Source organism: Bufo bufo, chromosome 4 (assembly GCF_905171765.1).
Source record: "Bufo bufo chromosome 4, aBufBuf1.1, whole genome shotgun sequence".
Classification (NCBI taxonomy): domain Eukaryota; kingdom Metazoa; phylum Chordata; class Amphibia; order Anura; family Bufonidae; genus Bufo; species Bufo bufo.
The window spans coordinates 47,259,997-47,279,672 of NC_053392.1; positions in this window are offsets into that span (position 1 = coordinate 47,259,997).

The following is a 19,676-nucleotide window of genomic DNA, read 5'->3' on the forward strand; positions in this document are numbered from 1 at the left end:
TCCTTTTAGGAACCTCCTGAGTAGGGGGTCTTGAGCTAAAGGTCTGCCTAAACAGGCAGAAAGCGCACTGGTATGAACTCTGAGCGTTGACAGGGCTTAGACCCTTGTCCAGGCCGTCCTGCAGAAACTGTAGAATCGCTGAAAGAGGAGGATCTGAGGGTACAACCTCTTTATCAGCACACCACTGAAGGAAGATCTTGTATATCCTTGAGTAAGCTTTGTTTGTAGACTCCACCCTGGAGTGTGAAATGGTTCTCAAGACCTCCGCAGAAAGCCCTCTAGCTTCTAGTAGGGACCTGTCAATCTACAGGCTATCAGATTGAGTTTCCTCAGATCTAGGCAGGGGCCTGTGTCCTGATACACAAGGTCCTGCATTAGGGGAAGTCTCCAATATGTGCCCTGACTCATCTTCATGAGCTGGGTGAACCAAGACCTCTTCGGCCAGAATGGTATTATCGCAATGACCGGGGTCTGGTCTTGCTTGATTTTCGTCAATACACTTGGTATCATGGAAATTGGAGGGAATATGTAAGCCAGCCTGAACCTCCATGTTATGGACAGAGCGTCTTATCGCCAGAGGATTGTCCTCCTTGTAGAGGGAGCAGAATCTGTCCACCTTGGCGTTCAATCGGGTCGCCATCAAGTCGATCTCTGGAGTACCCCACCAGAGAGTGATCTGGGTGAAAACGTCTCTGTTCAATGACCATTCGCCTGGAACTGGCAGACCCTGACTCAGCTGATCTGCACCTACGTTGAGATTCCCTCTGATGTGAACAGCCGAAAGGTGGGATAGACTGGTTTCTGCCCAAGCAAGAATTAAACCAACTTCCTGGAGGAGAGGTTGAGATCTTGTGCCTCCCTGTCTGTTGACGGTTCCTCCACCACCGTCGTATTGTCTGAGCGGACTCTTACCGCCTTCCTGTGGCTAAGAGGAGCAAAGTGGTAGAGAGCGAGACAAACTGCTCTCAATTCTCTCAGATTGGATGAGAGAAGCCTCTCCTGCGGACTCCAGGTACCTTGTACTGGATTCTCCTCCAGATGGGCTCCCTAACCTAGAAGAAAGGCGTCTGTTGGCAACGTGATCAAACGAGGTTGAATCAAGGACCTCCCATCTGATAGGTTCCTCCACCACCTGAGGGAGGAACGGACTACGGTAGACAGGGAGTGCGTCTTGTCCAAACCCTTGGGGTTGCGATTCCAAACTGCTAACACTTCTTCCTGAAGTGGACATAGGTGCCATAAGGCCCAAGGAACTGCTTCTGCAGATGCTGACATGTGGCCTAACATCTTCATGAGTGTTCTGATGGACACCCGCCGAGGTGCCATGAGGAACTGCGCGGCTCTTATCACTCGATCCTTCCTCTCTGGAGAGAGGGAAATGGTCATCCGTTCGGAGTCTACAAGAAAACCCAGCAACATCCTGGAAGTAGATGGAATGATCTCCGATTTTTCCCAATTTATGAGCCAGCCCAAGCGCTGGAGAGACTGAAGAGCCACCTGAAGATGAGATCAAAGAACGTCTAGAGTGGTAGCTTTTAGAAGCCAGTCGTCTAGGTATGGCACGATTTCTAGCCCTAGAACCCTGAGTTGGGAGACAACCGGAGCCACAACTTTTGTGAAATTGTGGGGAGCGGAAGAAATGCCAAAAGGCAGCACAGCAAACTGGTAATGTTTTTCCACCCCACTTATGGAGACCGCAATTCTTAAAAATCTCCTGTGAGCTGGGTGAATGGGGATATGAAGGTAAGCATCCTTCAGATCTAAGGTGATCATTAGATCGACTGGTCTCCATTCTGAAGCGCTTTGGTCTTATGAACCGATTTAGGTAACGCAGGTCTATGATCATGCGCCAATCGCCTGACGGCTTCGGGACTAGAAAAACGGGGGAGTATACTCCCAGCACTTGTTCGCGAGGAGGAACTTCCTCTAGGGCCCTTTTTTGAACATAAAGGAGGACAGAATCCTCTAAGAAAGACTGTTTGGTCTGTTTAGGGTTCTGGTTAAAACTAATTTCTCTTGGGGAGGGGACAGAAAATCTATTTTGTACCCCCACAAAGGCCTGCTGAAATAAACTTAGACGACCTCCAACCGGAGGGGAACTGAAATTCTGAGCATCGCACAGACGATTTGGAGGGGAAGGGGGAAGGTAAGCGGAAGAGTCATAGATCTGCTTTACGGTCCTTTCCACGACTGTGACCCCGTCCGCGTCTGGACGACTCCTGACGTTTCTGAGACCTTGAGGGGCCCTGGGTTCTAGAACTTCTTGGCCTACTCCGGCCCTGAAAGGATTGTTGGGGGAGGGACTTCCCCTTTTCATCCGCCAGGCTCTCCATTATCTTATCTAATTCTGAACCAAAGTCTTCCTGGTTCATATGGTAAGCCCCACAGATTGAATTTGGAGGCGTTATCGGCAACCCAGGGACGCAACCATAGGGACCGCTGACTGGTGGAAGAGAGAGACATGCCTTTGGTGGCTAATTTCAGGTGCTGTGTGGAAGCGTCACACAAAAAGTCAGTTCCAGGGAGTAAGGTCTTGAACTAGTCTAGCACGTCAGTTCTGGAGACTCCAGATTCCAGGTCCGACTGAATTCTGAGAACGCGGGACCGAACAAACTCTGCGACTTCTGAGGAAGCAACTGCAACTGAAGCAGAGGCTGCAGCTGCGGAATAGCTCGCCTCAGAGTGCACTCGGCCCTCCGATCTAATGGATCCTGAAGTTTGCTTCCGTCATCAGAAGGAACTAAGGTCCTCTTAGACAACTTGGAGATCGCCATATCGACCTTTTGGAGGCGGTACCCACAGTTCTGATTCCGACTCCTGCAGAGGAAACATCAGTTTAAATCTCTTCGTGAGAACTGGACCTTTTTCAGGATGCTTCCATTCAGTTAACATAAGCTTTTTTAAATCTTTATCCACTTGAAAGGCCCTTGGCCCCCAGAGGTGGACGGTGGAGCTTCCCCTTGCTCAACATCATGATCCCTTGATCGGATGGAGCGTAGAAGTCTTTGCTTCTTCTCCGCAGAAAAAAGATAAGTGGCAACATCTTCATCAGAAGAGGAGGAGGAACGGTCTTCAACCAAAATGATGTCTTCAGCCATAGGTACAGGACCTGGCGATGAAGCTCTGGGCCTCTTAGAATAAAGGGCGCTCTTGATCTCCATAATGGAATTACCCATGAATTCCTTCATCCAGCCGAACATGTCACCCATGGTGGGTTGCGTTGGAGGAGGACGGCATAAAGGACACCTATTGAATTCATAGGAGTCCGTCATCGGCATCTCGCAGTTGGCACAAGTTAGGTGCTTCTGTTTATGGGAGAATTTCCCATGCTGGTCACTATTGGGAGACACCATCTGAAAAACAGCTTGGAAAGTAGTTTAGAATAGACTCACTGCAGGCAGAAAGGGAGAGTCTGGCGTCTGCTGAGCTTTTATAGCTAACAGACCTTCCCCCTAGCGTAATCATGGCAGCAAACAAATTGAAAAGGTAACAGGCAGCGCCTGAACCTGTCCTCAGTCCACAGGACAGATAAAAAAGCATTGGTTTAAGGGCGGGCGTCCCTTTATAGGGGGTGGGTTAATTGTTTAATTGTCTTGGTAGTATTTTAATCAATAAAAATTCCACCTGTCCTACCACCACTTGTGCTTTGCTGCTGGTTAGGACGTAACGGGAATAAAGGTTTCTTGTTCAGATCAGCCTCCGCGCATTCGGATAAACAATCCAAACAATGACGCCATGATCCCAGTAGGGGGAAGATTAAAATTCTTCCAACCTGCTTGGGAAAAAGTTGCAGGAACATGGCTGGTAGGACTCCTGCGGCATGGACTAAGGCTGGAGTTCAAAAGATATCCACCAGAAAGGTTTATGATTTCAATCTCCTCTCATACATTAATGGAAGAAATAATAAAATTAACAAGCAAAAATGTGTTGGTTCCAGTTCCGGTGTTAGAGAAAGAGAAAGGATTCTATTCGGCTCTGTTCCTGGTAAAAAAAAGCCGGATGGGTTATATCGTACAATTATAAATCTAAAGCATCTGAACAAATTTCTAAAGGTCAGGAAGTTCAGATTTTTTTTGTAAATTCTTTATTTTAATTTTCAATAGAACAAAGCATGACAAGCAATGATACTGATGTTGAATACATCTCAGCATCAAAGCATTGGTAAAATAAATGACCTCAAATCATGACAAGCAACGAGACAGATGTTGAATAAATCTCAGTATCACAGCATAGTTAAAATAAATGCCAATCAACGGGTCATAGAATTCTAGATCCCTACTCGGGAGAAACCACAAACGACTGTGGAACAGTATTATGCAAATTAAATACAAACATAATGTAGACACGAAGAGGGGGAAACAGGGAAGGGAAGAGGGAGAAAGGGGAGGAGGGGTAAAGGAAAGGGGGGACAGCATTCGCAAACCTTACTTTCACTCAGGTAACAATAGCGCCTTACATTCAGCCGATTCAAAAAAGATCAACCAGTGACTCCATGTTTTAGAGAATCTTTTCTCCGTGTGTCTCAAAGAAGAAGTGAGATCCTCCATTCTCATAATCTCCTGGACTCTACTGATCCACATTGATATGGAGGGAGCAGAAGACTGCCTCCATAGGCATGGGATGCAAGCTCTCGCCGCGTTCACCAAATGTCTTACCACAGATTTGTTGGTTGTAGGATGACAGAGGAATCTCGCACTGATGGAGCAGGAAAAAGGCCGGCGCCTTCGGGAGGGTGTATGTAGTAAACTTCGATGTGATCCCCCACACAGAATCCCAGAATGCCGAGAGAAGGGGACAAAACCAAAATACATGTAATAATGTACCCCTCTCAGAGCCACAACGCCAGCACATGGGCGAGGTAGATGGAAAGATGGAGTTGAGCCTAGTTGGGACCCTGTACCAACGTGACATGAGTTTGAAACCCGCCTCCTGAACATTGCTGGCCATAAATGATTTGTGAATACATGTGTATAATCTCAACCGTTGTTCTGAAGAAAGAGTTATTGCTAAATCAGTTTCCCATTGGAAGATAAAATTAGGGGGAGGTTGGTCCGGGGGGGATGTTAGCAGACTATATGTGCGGGAAAGGGTACGTCTAGTCACTCCAGACTGCTCACAGAGGACCTCAAAATCTGTCTTAGCACGAATGTATGTAGTCGCAGGAGGAAGTGTAGACAGGAAGTGCGTGAGTTGTCTAGACTGCCAGGGGTTGAGGGTAGGCAGTCCCACAGTCTCTGAGATCTGTTGTGGGGTGAGCCATTGATCCGAGGTAATCAGATGGTGGGCCCTAAATTTGTTGCAGTTCACTAGCTCTTTGAAAGGACCTCGCTCTAACCCTGGGGGAAATTGAGGGTTCCCGAAAATAGGGAACATGGGAGAGGGGGATGGAGAGATACCTGGGCGATTCTGAATGCAGGCTAAGGCTTTCAAGGAAGGGCCAATTGTTGGGTGTAAGCGAGCCTCCAATGGGACCTGGGTGGACAACCAAGGAATGGCTGACAATGGAGCAGACAGGAAGGACTGCTCAACTGAGACCCATTGTTTATATGCCTGGTGTCGACACCAATCAACTATCCTAAGAAGATGCGATGCCCTATGATGGGAAAGGAAATCAGGGAGCCCAAGACCACCCTCCAGCTTGGGACGAAAAAGTATTGACCTGGCTATTCTGGACGGTTTGCCTGCCCATATAAAATGGGTCAGCATTTTCAAGAGAGTGTGGAAGAAGAGTCTGGGGATGTGAATCGGTAGGGCTTGGAAGAAAAATAGAATCTTTGGCAGTATATTCATTTTAAAAATAGATATCCTTCCAAACCAAGAGAACGTACCAATATGCCACCTGTCCAAGTCTGCTTTTATGGTTCGAAGAAGGGGTGGATAGTTGACCTGGTAGAGCTCCGCGAGTGTGGGGGTCAGTAGAATCCCCAGGTATTTCAAGGATCATCGAGCCCACTTAAATGGAAAGTTCTCTGAAATAGATTGAACCAAGGAGGGGGAAAGGGTTATGTTTAGGGCCTCCGATTTTTGATAATTAATTTTAAAGTTCGAGAGGTGAGCATATATTTTAAGCTCCTGAAGAAGGTTTGGGAGGGTAACTCTGGGATTGGTAAGAAAGAACAGAAGATCATCAGCGTAAGCTGCAACCTTGTGCGAAGTCTCATGAATCCGAAGCCCTGAAATATCGGGGTTCCCCTTTATGTGACATAGAAGCGGCTCTAGACAAATCACGAATATTAGAGGGGATAGGGGGCAGCCCTGTCTCGTACCATTACGGATGGACAGGGGCATGGAAAACTGACCATTCACCTTGACCACCGCCGAGGGGTTGGAGTAGAGGTTAGTAATTCGAGCCATCATTTTGTCCCCCATACCCACACAGCGTAGGGTCTCGAACATAAATTCCCAATTGACCCTATCGAACGCCTTCTCGGCGTCGGTAGATAGGAATAAAGTTGGAGTCTTGGAAGTAACGGCACGGTAGATCATGTTAATTGCTCTCGTGGTACTGTCGCGGGCTTCCCTTAGAGGTAAAAAACCCGTTTGGTCTAAGTGGATTAATTTCTGTAAATGAGGTAGCAGGCGAGTGGCTAGTATTTTGGAAAACAATTTTAGATCCACATTGATCAGGGAAATGGGACGGTAGCTCTGGCAACTTAAGGGGTCCTTCCCTTCCTTGGGGACTACTGTGATATGCGCCCTTAAGGTGTCATTTGGAAGCGTGCGGGCCCCATCCAATGAGTTAAAGGCAGCTATAAAATGAGCAGGCAAAATGTCCTTAAACTGTTTATAGTAGGAAAGCGTAAGTCCGTCCGGACCCGGGGCCTTCCCTGTCTGGGAGTCCTTAATAGCTGCCTGTAACTCAGACAATGATATGGGTGACTCCAAGTCAGAAACCGCTTCTGGGGGCATAGATGGCAAGCCCGCAGATTCAAGATACGTTCTCACTGAGGGTCTGGTTTCAGGGCTAACGGATTGACGAGAGTCGTTAAGATTGTACAAGGGTATGGTAGTAGGATCTAAATGCTTCTGCTATTTCCTTCGGGAGAGAGGTCTTTCTACTGGAGGGGAGAGATACCTGGGGGACAAAGGAGCGCAGCCTTGTCTTTTGTAACGCCCGTGCAAGGGTTCTGCCTGGTTTGTTACCATGTTCATAGAAATGTCTACGGCACTTAATTAAGGTCGCTTTGGCTTTTGAAAGGCATAAAGAGCGAATCTGGTCCCTCAGCTGGGTAAGTTCCGCTCCCAGCTGCAAGTCCAGTGTCTCCTTGTGCTGCTGTTCAATCGCGTGTATGCGCGCTAGGAGAGTAGATATCTTTGCTGCCCTTTCCTTCTTCAAACGAGACCCTAGTTTAATAAAGGTGCCTCTGATATAACATTTATGGGCCTCCCATATGGTAAGAGGGTCGCTCTCGGGAGTTACATTAGTCGCAAAATACTCAGTCAGGTCTCTCTGGACTTCCGAAGTGACCTGGAGATCCTGGAGAAGCGAATCATTTAACTGCCAATGCCAGGCTCTGGATTGGTGGGCTGGGAGGGAAAGGGAAATGGAGACCAGGGCATGGTCCGAGAATGTAATAGGGTCAATCTCTGCTTTAGAGAGGAGGTCTAGTCTAGCATGGTTCAGGAAGAAATAGTCCAGTCTGGAGTAGGAATTGTGGGGATGTGAAAAGAATGTGTAGTCCCGTGATGTTGAATGAAGGATACGCCAGGTATCAGCAAGTTGGTGGAGTTCCTTAAGTCTGGAAATGGCGGAGAGAGGGAAGGAAACCTGGCCCTTGGAGGAGTCCAAGCGAGGATTCAGGACAATGTTAAAATCACCACCGAGAATTAGTAAACCCTCCGTGAAATCCTCCAAGGCCCTGAGGGTTCTAGACAAAAAAAACACCTGACCATTGTTGGGGGCATAAACAGATGCTAATGTAACTTTAGAACCCGCTAATTTACCCTTTACAAAAAGGTACCTGCCTGCTCCATCAGTGCGAGAGTCAATCGGGTCCCATGAGATATCGTTGGAGATGAGAATGGAAACACCTTTCGTCTTGGTGTCAGGATCAGTGCTATGGTAGACATGTGGAAAGCGCCTGTCCGAGAGCTTCGGAGTGGAAGACGAACGAAAATGAGTTTCCTGGATGAACGCCACATGCGCGCGTTTCTTCCAGAGGAGACGCAGAAGGGACGATCTCTTCTCAGGCAAGTTCAACCCCTGTACATTAAGGGAGACCAACAAAACATCAGACATGGTGCAGTACTGCGAGACATAGACCAGAGACAAGCAGAACTTCTCAGTAAGAGCAAGGAATGCTGACAGCAGGGATAAGGGAGAGGAGAGGGAGGGGGGTAGGAACACCGGGACGGAAAGAAGGAGGAAATCTAACCCTCAGCCGAGGGGCAAAAACCTATCAAGGTAGAAATAACTGTGAGTAACCTGTCTGTTAGAATTCACAGAGGCAAGAACTCACAGTGCCCTAATCAGGGCCGTCTTTAATATTGATTGGACCCTGGGCAAGAATTTACTTGGGCCCCCTGGATCCCGCCTTCCCACACCTTAAAAAAAAGCGAAAATCTTATACTCACCTGTTTCCTTTCACTGGCGCTCACTAGCTGCTGGTACGGCGAGGGATGGTGCAACGCAAACGCGCACACCTCACCGCGTCCTGGCACAGGCGGGCGTGATGACATCATCACGCCTGCCTGCGCTGGGATTTCACTACCAAATAGACCTCAGGCCTGAAGTCTATGACAAGTCTTGTCGCCATCTGCAAATTTTAAGGCACATTGGCGACCATTTTGCTCGCCATCTGGAGCGCTGTATTGCATCAGTGACATGAACACTCTCCACATATAATGTTATATTAAATCAGTGACATCACCGCTCTCCACATATAATGTTATATTTTACATCAGTGACATCACCGCTCTCCACATATAAGTGATATATTACATCAGTGACCTCACCGCTCTCCACATATATGTGATGAGCGGTGATGTCACTGATGTAATATATTACTTACCGGTATATGTGGACAGCAGTGATGTCACTGATGTAATATATTACTTATAAGTAATATATTACATCAGTGACATCACCGCTGTCCATATATAGGTGATATATTACATCTGTGACATCACCGCTCTCCACATATAAGAGGCATATTACATCAGTGACGTCATCCCTTGGCGCTGGGGTGCGCAGCCAGGGCCGGCCTTAGGTGTTCAGGCGCCCTGTGCGAGCTAACCTTGTGGTAGTGTTACCTGCAGTCCTATGTAAAACCACAGATAACACTAGTGCTAAATAATGTAGTAGTGTTACCTGCAGTCCTATGTAAAACCACAGATAACACTAGTGCAGATCATGTGGTAGTGTTACCTGCAGTCCTATGTAAAACCACAGATAACACTAGTGTAGATCATGTGGAAGTGTTACCTTCGTCCTTAGTGTGCCTCCCTGTGTCTATCGCACAGACTCCATGCTGGCGCTGCCTCCTCTTCCATCTTCTTTCTCTTGTCCCGCACAGAACGTTCTGAAGCAGCTGCGTCAAGACATAGGAACACTGTGGGCATGGTGATACACACAGGGAGAGACACACACACAGGGACGGACACACACACACAGGGACGGACACACACACACAAAGGGACAGACACACACACACACACAGGGACGGACACACACACACATGGCCGGACACACACACACAGGGACGGACACACACACACACATGGCCGGACACACACACACAGGGACGGACACACACAAAGGGACAGACACACACACACAGGGACGGACACACACACACACACATGGCCGGACACACACACACAGGGACGGACACACACACACAGGGACGGACACACACACTGGCACACTCAACATCAGCAGCAAGGAGTTAAAGTCCAACCCTTAATGCCCCCAAGATCCCTGGGGGGGGGGGGGGGGTTGATGTAGTAGCAGGAAAGCACACACTGTCCCCCTGTCCTATATGAGCCCCCCCCCGTCCTATATGAGCCCCCCTGTCCTATATGAGCCCCCCTGTCCTATATGAGCCCCCGCTGTCCTATATGAGCCCCCCTGTCCTATATGAGCCCCCCCTGTCCTATATGAGCCCGTCCTATATGAGCCCGTCCTATATGAGCCCCCCTGTCCTATATGAGCCCCCCCTGTCCTATATGAGCCCCCCCTGTCCTATATGAGCCCCCCCTGTCCTATATGAACCCCCCCGTCCTATATGAACCCCCCCCTATATGAACCCCCCCCCGTCCTATATGAACCCCCCCCGTCCTATATGAACCCCCCCTCGTCCTATATGAACCCCCCCCTTCCTATATGAACCCCCCCCCCCTGTCCTATATGAGCCCCCACCCCCATGGCTACCACATACCTGTAAGTTCTGTTGTTGCTTGGCTGGCTCAGGCTGTCTGTTGTGGCTGCCGGCTGGGGCTCCGCCTCCTTCTTCTCTCTGCCTGTGCGGCAGCTGCGTCATGCTCCAGCAGCCACTGGTCTGCTCTGTTAAAGAGACAGGCAGGCCAGGCAGCAGAGCGGAGCGCAGAGCGGCCCCGGGCCCCGCCCCCTCCTCACTCTCTCTTTCTATAGTCCGGACCATGACTTTGTTATGTTACAGGGCCGGCGGGCGGCGGCGGCAACAAAATATAGGGGGCCCAAGTAAAATCCAAGTAAAATGCTGCTTGGGCCCCCCAGGAGCAACTGGGCCCGGGGCAGCTGCCCCTTTTGCCCTGCGGTAAAGACGGCCCTGGCCCTAATGGGGGGAGAGGAACAGCTGGAGTCTACAAAGTAAAAAGAACACATGTCACACGGAGAGCTATCCGTGACCAGAGAAGAAAACCAGGACAGAATAGCATAACAAAGACCCCTTCCCCTGAGGTTAAGGTACTTAAGCTGGGTGGAGTAGAGGAAGTTAGTGATAAGAGCAGAGACCCATAAGAAAAAGGGACAGGAGTCATCCCAAGGATAGGACGAGAACACAGAGGAGAAGGTGCAGAGATTATCTCAAGACCACATAAGTCCATGAAGAATGAAGTGACGCCAAGAACAGCTCCACTGGGCCACTCTTAATAATGCAGACAGACAGTCTCATCAGTTGAGGATACCCCGGTGGATCAGCAAGAAGGTGGAGGAAGGCGCCGTGGAGGCTGGTATTGGGGTCCGGAAAGGCGGCCGCGGAGGGAGTTGGAACGGCCAGGAGATAACCGTCTCGGGGATGTGGAGGGTGCTCTTTGCGGAAAGTCCAGTTCCTGATGCAAACCTTGCAAGGACGGAGGCAGTGTCCAGTCAGGAACCGTGAAGGGGCGGACATCAAGGAACCTGAACAGTTCCGGAAGGTCAGCCAGAGAACGAACCTGTATGGATTGGCCGTTAGGGTATCTGACAATAATATGGAATGGGTGTCCCCAGCGATAGGATGCTCCTGCGTCCTTGATTGCCTCCAACAGGGGCCTGACCATTCTTCTCATCGATAAGGTCAGACGGGATACATCAGGCAGAATGGAGATTGGTATATCCTCAAAGAAAATCTCCTTCTTTTCCCAGGCCTTGCGCAGGATACGCTCTTTGACTGTATAAAAATGGACCCGGCATATGACGTCACGCGGTCTGTCTACATCACGGTTTCTGGGTCCTGCAGTCCTATGGACTCTGTCCAGTTCAATTTTGGTCTGAGGAGAATTGTCCAAGACTGAATTAAAGATGCTGACCACGACGGAATGTAATTGGTCATTAGGAACAGACTCCGGGATGTTGCGAAGCTTAAGATTATTACGGCGACCTCTATTTTCCACGTCGTCGAGGTGTAGAGAGAAATCTTGCATTTGAAGAGTATGTGCAGATAGTGACTCCGAGTGGGAATGAACCACGGAAGCGGTAACTGCATAGCGGTGCTCTAGCGAGGATAAGCGGTCATCCAGATGATGGACGTCATCCCGGACAGCTTGCAGGGCCTGAGCCTGCTTGTTTTCAATACGGGCCAACTGAGCCTCCAGGTCTGATTTAGTGGGTAGTGCCCTTATCATTTCCCAGAGTTCTGCCAGCGTGCGGTCAATGGAGGGTGGGGGTAAGGGAGACCCCAGTGGCTCCTCCGGTTGCTGTGTCTGCGTGGAGAAGATGGCCGGCACGTTTTGGCTAAGGGACTGGGTAGCTGGGACCGGGCCCATGCGGCCTGAAGTGTGGCCTGGAGTGGGAATAGCTGCCATCAAGGGCGGCGTCTTATCCACCGCATGGCTCTCCTTGGAAATAGTGACAGGAGACACCAAGTGGGCAGGGGCCCTGTCCATGGGCTGCCTTCGGCAGAGTGTCGGTTTACCTCATAGGGAGAAGCGGCAGCGAGACGCAGGCCCTCCGATTCAGTAGGCCCTGAACTGGCCTGGTTGGCGGTAATTGCGGGATCTGGCTGGGATGATGCAGCGTGGCGCCATGAAGAACTCGGGCAGGCGACCTGGCTACTCACTGCAGTAACCGCACGGTAAGTACTTTCAACCCCCAGGTGACAATCTTGTGGCCGGGCAGTCTCCAATGCTGGCGCCGGTGAGAACGGCGGTGCTGCTGGGCACAGTGACGAAGGAGCGGCGGCCATTGTGGGCGAATCACAACCTCCCTGCTGGCTGGAACGGAGGAAGCGGCCGATGGATTGCTCATGGGGGACCGCATGCTGATTCCTCGATCGTCTCCCTTTAGTCATGGCCAGGAAAGGCGAGTAGGGGAGCAGTCTTTGCTTGTTCTCCTGAATCTAGTCACGGAGCTCTCTTCACACACGTCCTCACGCCGCCATGCCGAAGCCACGCCCAGGAAGTTCAGATTAGCGATTCATCTTTTGTCTCCGGGCTGTCATATGGCCGTTCTGGATCTAAAGGATGCTTATCACCATATTCTGATTCATCCAGACCACCAGAAATTTCTCAGAGTAGCGATAAGGACAGAGCTCGGGATCCTTCACTTTCAGTTTCAGGCATTACCGTTCGGCCTCTCTATGGCACCACAAATTTTTACCAAGGTGGTGGCAGAGATGGCCTCCTTCATCCGGAGGGAGGACATCACGTTCCTACCTTACCTGGCCGATTTCCTGGTAGTAGCCCAGTCTTGGGAGGCGTGTGTAAGAGGGGTAGAACATGTAATGGGTATACTGAAGAATCTGGGATGGTTGTTAAATATTCAAAAATCCAGAATGCAACCATCTACGAAATAAGTATTCTTAGGTCTAGTGCTGGATTCCATAGAGGAGAGGACTTTCCTCACAGAGGAGAAGATAGTCCGGATTCAGCGGGGAGTACACAGAGTGCAGTCAGGAGAGACCCTAACGATAAGGAAAGCGATGTCCCTGTTAGGGGTCCTAACGTCTTGTATACCAGCAGTACAGTGGGCTCAGAGGCACTCTCGCCAGCTACAGATAGATATTTTGACCTCCATGAGACGGATAGGAACATCCCTGGAGTTGGTCTTAACCTCCTCAGGACCGCCGTACGCAGGATTGCGTCTTTGCGGCGGCCCTGCTCTTCTGGGTGGACGCGCCGGCGCGTCCTCTCGCGAGACGCGAGATTTCCTGTGAACGCGCGCACACAGGCGCGCGCGTTCACAGGAACGGAAGGTAAGAGAGTTGATCTCCAGCCTGCCAGCGGCGATCGTTCGCTGGCAGGCTGGAGATGTGTTTTTTTTAACCCCTAACAGGTATATTAGACGCTGTTTTGATAACAGCGTCTAATATACCTGCTACCTGGTCCTCTGGTGGTCCCCTTTGTTTGGATCGACCACCAGAGGACACAGGTAGCTCAGTAAATATGTTGCACCAAGCACCACTACACTACACCCCCCCCCCCCCTGTCACTTATTAACCCCTTATTCACCCTTGATCACCCCTGATCACCCCTGATCACCCCTGATCACCCCATATAGACTCCCTGATCACCCCCCTGTCATTGATTACCCCCCTGTCATTGATCAACCCCCTGTAAAGCTCCATTCAGATGTCCGCATGATTTTTACGGATCCACTGATAGATGGATCGGATCCGCAAAACGCATACGGACGTCTGAATGAAGCCTTACAGGGGCGTGATCAATGACTGTGGTTATCACCCCATATAGACTCCCTGATCACCCCCCTGTCATTGATTACACCCCTGTCATTGATCAACCCCCTGTAAAGCTCCATTCAGACGTCCGCATGATTTTTACGGATCCACTGATAGATGGATTGGATCCGCAAAACACATACAGGCGTCTCCCTGGAGCCTTCCAGGGGGGGTGATTACCCCATATAGACTCCCTGATCACCCCCCTGTCATTGATCACCCCCCCTGTCATGCTGCATTCAGATGTCCGTATGATTTTTACGGATCCACGGATACATGGATCGGATCCGCAAAACACATACGGACATCTGAATGGAGTCATGGTGATCAATGACAGGGGGGTGATCACCCCATATAGACTCTCTGATCACCCCCCTGTCATTGATCACCACCCCTGTCATTGATCACCCCCCTGTCATTGATCATCCCTCTGTAAGGCTCCATTCAGACATTTCTTTGGCCCAAGTTAGCGGAATTATTATTTTTTTTTCTTACAAAGTCTCATATTCCACTAACTTGTGTCAAAAAATAAAATCTCACATGAACTCACCATACCCCTCACGGAATCCAAATGCGTAAAATTTTTTAGACATTTATATTCCAGACTTCTTCTCACGCTTTAGGGCCCCTAGAATGCCAGGGCAGTATAAATACCCCACATGTGACCCCATTTCGGAAAGAAGACACCCCCAGGTATTCCGTGAGGGGCATATTGAGTCCATGAAAGATTGAAATTTTTGTCCCAAGTTAGCGGAAAGGGAGACTTTGTGAGAAAAAAATAAAAAATATCAATTTCCGCTAACTTGTGCCAAAAAAAAATAATTTCTATGAACTCGCCATGCCCCTCATTGAATACCTTGGGGTGTCTTCTTTCCAAAATGGGGTCACATGTGGGGTATTTATACTGCCCTGGCATTCTAGGGGCCCCAAAGCGTGAGAAGAAGTCTGGTATCCAAATGTCTAAAAATACCCTCCTAAAAGGAATTTGGGCCCCTTTGCCCACCTAGGCTGCAAAAAAGTGTCACACATCTGGTATCGCCGTACTCAGGAGAAGTTGGGGAATGTGTTTTGGGGTGTCATTTTACATATACCCATGCTGGGTGAGATAAATATCTTGGTCAAATGCCAACTTTGTATAAAAAAATGGGAAAAGTTGTCTTTTGCCAAGATATTTCTCTCACCCAGCATGGGTATATGTAAAATGACACCCCAAAACACATTCCCCAACTTCTCCTGAGTACGGAGATACCAGATGTGTGACACTTTTTTGCAGCCTAGGTGGGCAAAGGGGCCCATATTCCAAAGAGCACCTTTCGGATTTCACAGGTCATTTACCTACTTACCACACATTAGGGCCCCTGGAAAATGCCTGGGCAGTATAACTACCCCACAAGTGACCCCATTTTGGAAAGAAGACACCCCAAGGTATTCCGTGAGGGGCATGGCGAGTTCCTAGAATTTTTTATTTTTTGTCACAAGTTAGTGGAAAATGATGATTTTTTTTATTTTATTTTTTTCATACAAAGTCTCATATTCCACTAACTTGTGACAAAAAATAAAAACTTCCATGAACTCACTATGCCCATCAGCGAATACCTTGTGGTGTTTTCTTTCCAAAATGGGGTCACTTGTGGGGTAGTTATACTGCCCTGGCATTCTAGGGGCCCAAATGTGTGGTAAGGAGTTTGAAATCAAATTCTGTAAAAAATGACCAGTGAAATCCGAAAGGTGCTCTTTGGAATATGGGCCCCTTTGCCCACCTAGGCTGCAAAAAAGTGTCACACATCTGGTATCTCCGTACTCAGGAGAAGTTGGGGAATGTGTTTTGGGGTGTCATTTTACATATACCCATGCTGGGTGAGAGAAATATCTTGGCAAAAGACAACTTTTCCCATTTTTTTATACAAAGTTGGCATTTGACCAAGATATTTCTCTCACCCAGCATGGGTATATGTAAAAAGACACCCCAAAACACATTCCTCAACTTCTCCTGAATACAGAGATACCAGATGTGTGACACTTTTTTGCAGCCTAGGTGGGCAAAGGGGCCCATATTCCAAAGAGCACCTTTCGGATTTCACAGGTCATTTACCTACTTACCACACATTAGGGCCCCTGGAAAATGCCTGGGCAGTATAACTACCCCACAAGTGACCCCATTTTGGAAAGAAGACACCCCAAGGTATTCCGTGAGGGGCATGGCGAGTTCCTAGAATTTTTTATTTTTTGTCACAAGTTAGTGGAAAATGATGATTTTTTTTATTATTTTTTTTTCATACAAAGTCTCATATTCCACTAACTTGTGACAAAAAATAAAAACTTCCATGAACTCACTATGCCCATCAGCGAATACCTTGTGGTGTCTTCTTTCCAAAATGGGGTCACTTGTGGGGTAGTTATACTGCCCTGGCATTCTAGGGGCCCAAATGTGTGGTAAGGAGTTTGAAATCAAATTCTGTAAAAAATGACCAGTGAAATCCGAAAGGTGCTCTTTGGAATATGGGCCCCTTTGCCCACCTAGGCTGCAAAAAAGTGTCACACATCTGGTATCTCCGTACTCAGGAGAAGTTGGGGAATGTGTTTTGGGGTGTCATTTTACATATACCCATGCTGGGTGAGAGAAATATCTTGGCAAAAGACAACTTTTCCCATTTTTTTATACAAAGTTGGCATTTGACCAAGATATTTCTCTCACCCAGCATGGGTATATGTAAAAAGACACCCCAAAACACATTCCTCAACTTCTCCTGAATACAGAGATACCAGATGTGTGACACTTTTTTGCAGCCTAGGTGGGCAAAGGGGCCCATATTCCAAAGAGCACCTTTCGGATTTCACTGGTCATTTTTTACAGAATTTGATTTCAAACTCCTTACCACACATTTGGGCCCCTAGAATGCCAGGGCAGTCTAACTACCCCACAAGTGACCCCATTTTGGAAAGAAGAGACCCCAAGGTATTTCGTGATGGGCATAGTGAGTTCATAGAACTTTTTATTTTTTGTCACAAGTTAGTGGAATATGAGACTTTGTAAGAAAAAAATAAATAAATAAATAAATCATCATTTTCCGCTAACTTGTGACAAAAAATAAAAAGTTCTATGAACTCACTATGCCCATCAGCGAATACCTTAGGGTGTCTACTTTCCGAAATGGGGTCATTTGTGGGGTGTTTGTACTGTCTGGGCATTGTAGAACCTCAGGAAACATGACAGGTGCTCAGAAAGTCAGAGCTGCTTCAAAAAGCGGAAATTCACATTTTTGTACCATAGTTTGTAAACGCTATAACTTTTACCCAAACCATTTTTTTTTTACCCAAACATTTTTTTTTTATCAAAGACATGTAGAACAATAAATTTAGAGCAAAATTTATATATGGATCTCGTTTTTTTTGCAAAATTTTACAACTGAAAGTGAAAAATGTCATTTTTTTGCAAAAAAATCGTTAAATTTCGATTAATAACAAAAAAAGTAAAAATGTCAGCAGCAATGAAATACCACCAAATAAAAGCTCTATTAGTGAGAAGAAAAGGAGGTAAAATTCATTTGGGTGGTAAGTTGCATGACCGAGCAATAAACGGTGAAAGTAGTGTAGGTCAGAAGTGTAAAAAGTGGCCTGGTCTTTCAGGGTGTTTAAGCACTGGGGGCTGAGGTGGTTAAACTTGTCAGATCGAACATTGTTATCCCTGAGTTGGTGGAAGGATGCAAGGAACCTAGCTCAAGGAGTGCCCTGGTCCTACCCGGAACCAGTGATAGTGACTACGGACGCCAGTCCCTGGGGTTGGGGGGCTCACGTCAAAGACCAGATTTTTCAGGGAGAGTGGTCCCAGGGTCAGAGATGTTTCTCTTTCAACCGGAAAGAATTGCGAGCGGTCCTGCTGGCACTAAGGGCAGTTTTACCAGAGGTCCAGAACAAGCTTGTCAGGATAATGTCCGACAATCGAACAGTAGTCTCGTACCTCAATCACCAAGGGGGAACCAAGTCAAATTCCTTACTAAAAGATACAGAGTCGATTTTCAAGGAGATAGAAGGGAAAATATTGCATCTTTGAGCTCTCCACATAAGAGGAGTCGAGAATATTCAGGCAGATTTCTTGACACAGGTTACGTCAAGGAGAATGGACACTAAATCTAGACATTTTTTCCCAGATAGTAGATCTTTGGGGTCATTAATCTGTAGACATGTTCGCCACAAGGGAGAACAGGAAAGTCTAGAAATTATTTTCCCTCAACCCAAGGGAGTGCCCATCTGGGGTGGATGCAGGGCCGGACTGGCCTGCCAGGATACCGGGAAATTTCCTGTTAGGCCGGCAGGCCTGAGTGCCGCAAGGCCGCGGCCCTGGTGACAAGTGGGGGCGGCCAGCGGCAGGGCACAGCAGGAGATGAGCGCTTCCATAGTGGAAGCGCTCATCTCCATAGTCATCTGTACAGATGTCTATGCTACGGCAGGGGAGGGAGAGGTGTGTCCCCTCCTGTTCCTCTGATAGGCTGCCAGCACTAGGCCGGCAGCCCATCAGAGGCCGCTGCAGGCGGCGCGATGACGTCATCACGCCGCCTGACTGAGCCGTATAGCGAGAGACACAGGCCGGAAGAGGCCTGCATCGCATCGCTGGAGGTAAGTATAATTTTTTTTTTTTTTTTTTTTTATATAGGTACAATACTGGATCATGATGGGGGGGCTACTGGAACATGATAATGGGGGGCTACTGGCACATGATGGGGGGGGCTACTGGCACATGATAAGGGGGGCTGCTGCACATGGGAGGGCTATTGGCACATGATAAGGGGACTGCTGCACATGGGGGGCTATTGGCACATGATAAGGGGGCTACTGGCACATGATAAGGGGCGCCTACTGGCACATAAGGGGGCTACTAGCACATAAGGGGGGCTACTGGCACATGATGGGGGGGCTACTGGCACATGATGGGGGGGCTACTGGCACATAAGGGGGGGCTACTGACCCATGATAAGGGTGGCTACTGGCACATGATAAGGGGGCTACTGGCACATGATAAGGGGCGACTACTGGCACATAAATGGGCTACTGGAACATGATAAGGGGGGCTAATGGCACATAAGGGGGGCTAATGGCACATAAGGGGGGCTACTGGCACATAAGGGGGGCTACTGGCATATGATGGGGGGCTACTGGCACATAAGGACGACTACTGGCACATAAGGGGGGCTACTGGCACATGATGGGGGCTGCCGGCACATGGGGGGGCTATTGGCACATAAGAGGGCTATTGGCACATTAGGGGGGGCTACTGGCACATAAGGGGGGCTGCTAGCACATGGGGGGCTATTAGCCCATGATAAGGGGGCTACTGGCACATGATAAGGGGCGGCTACTGGCACATAAGGGGGGCTACTGGCACATGAGGGCGTCTACTGCCACATAATAAGGGGGGCTACTGGCACATATGGGGGGGCTACTGGCACATGATAGGGGGGGCACTCTGGCTACTGGCACATGATATGGGGGGGGGCTCTGGCTGCTGGCACATGATGGTGGGGGGGCTTTTATTACTGGCACATGATATGGGGGGGCTCTGGCTGCTGGCACATGATGGTGGGGGGGCTTTTATTACTGGCACAT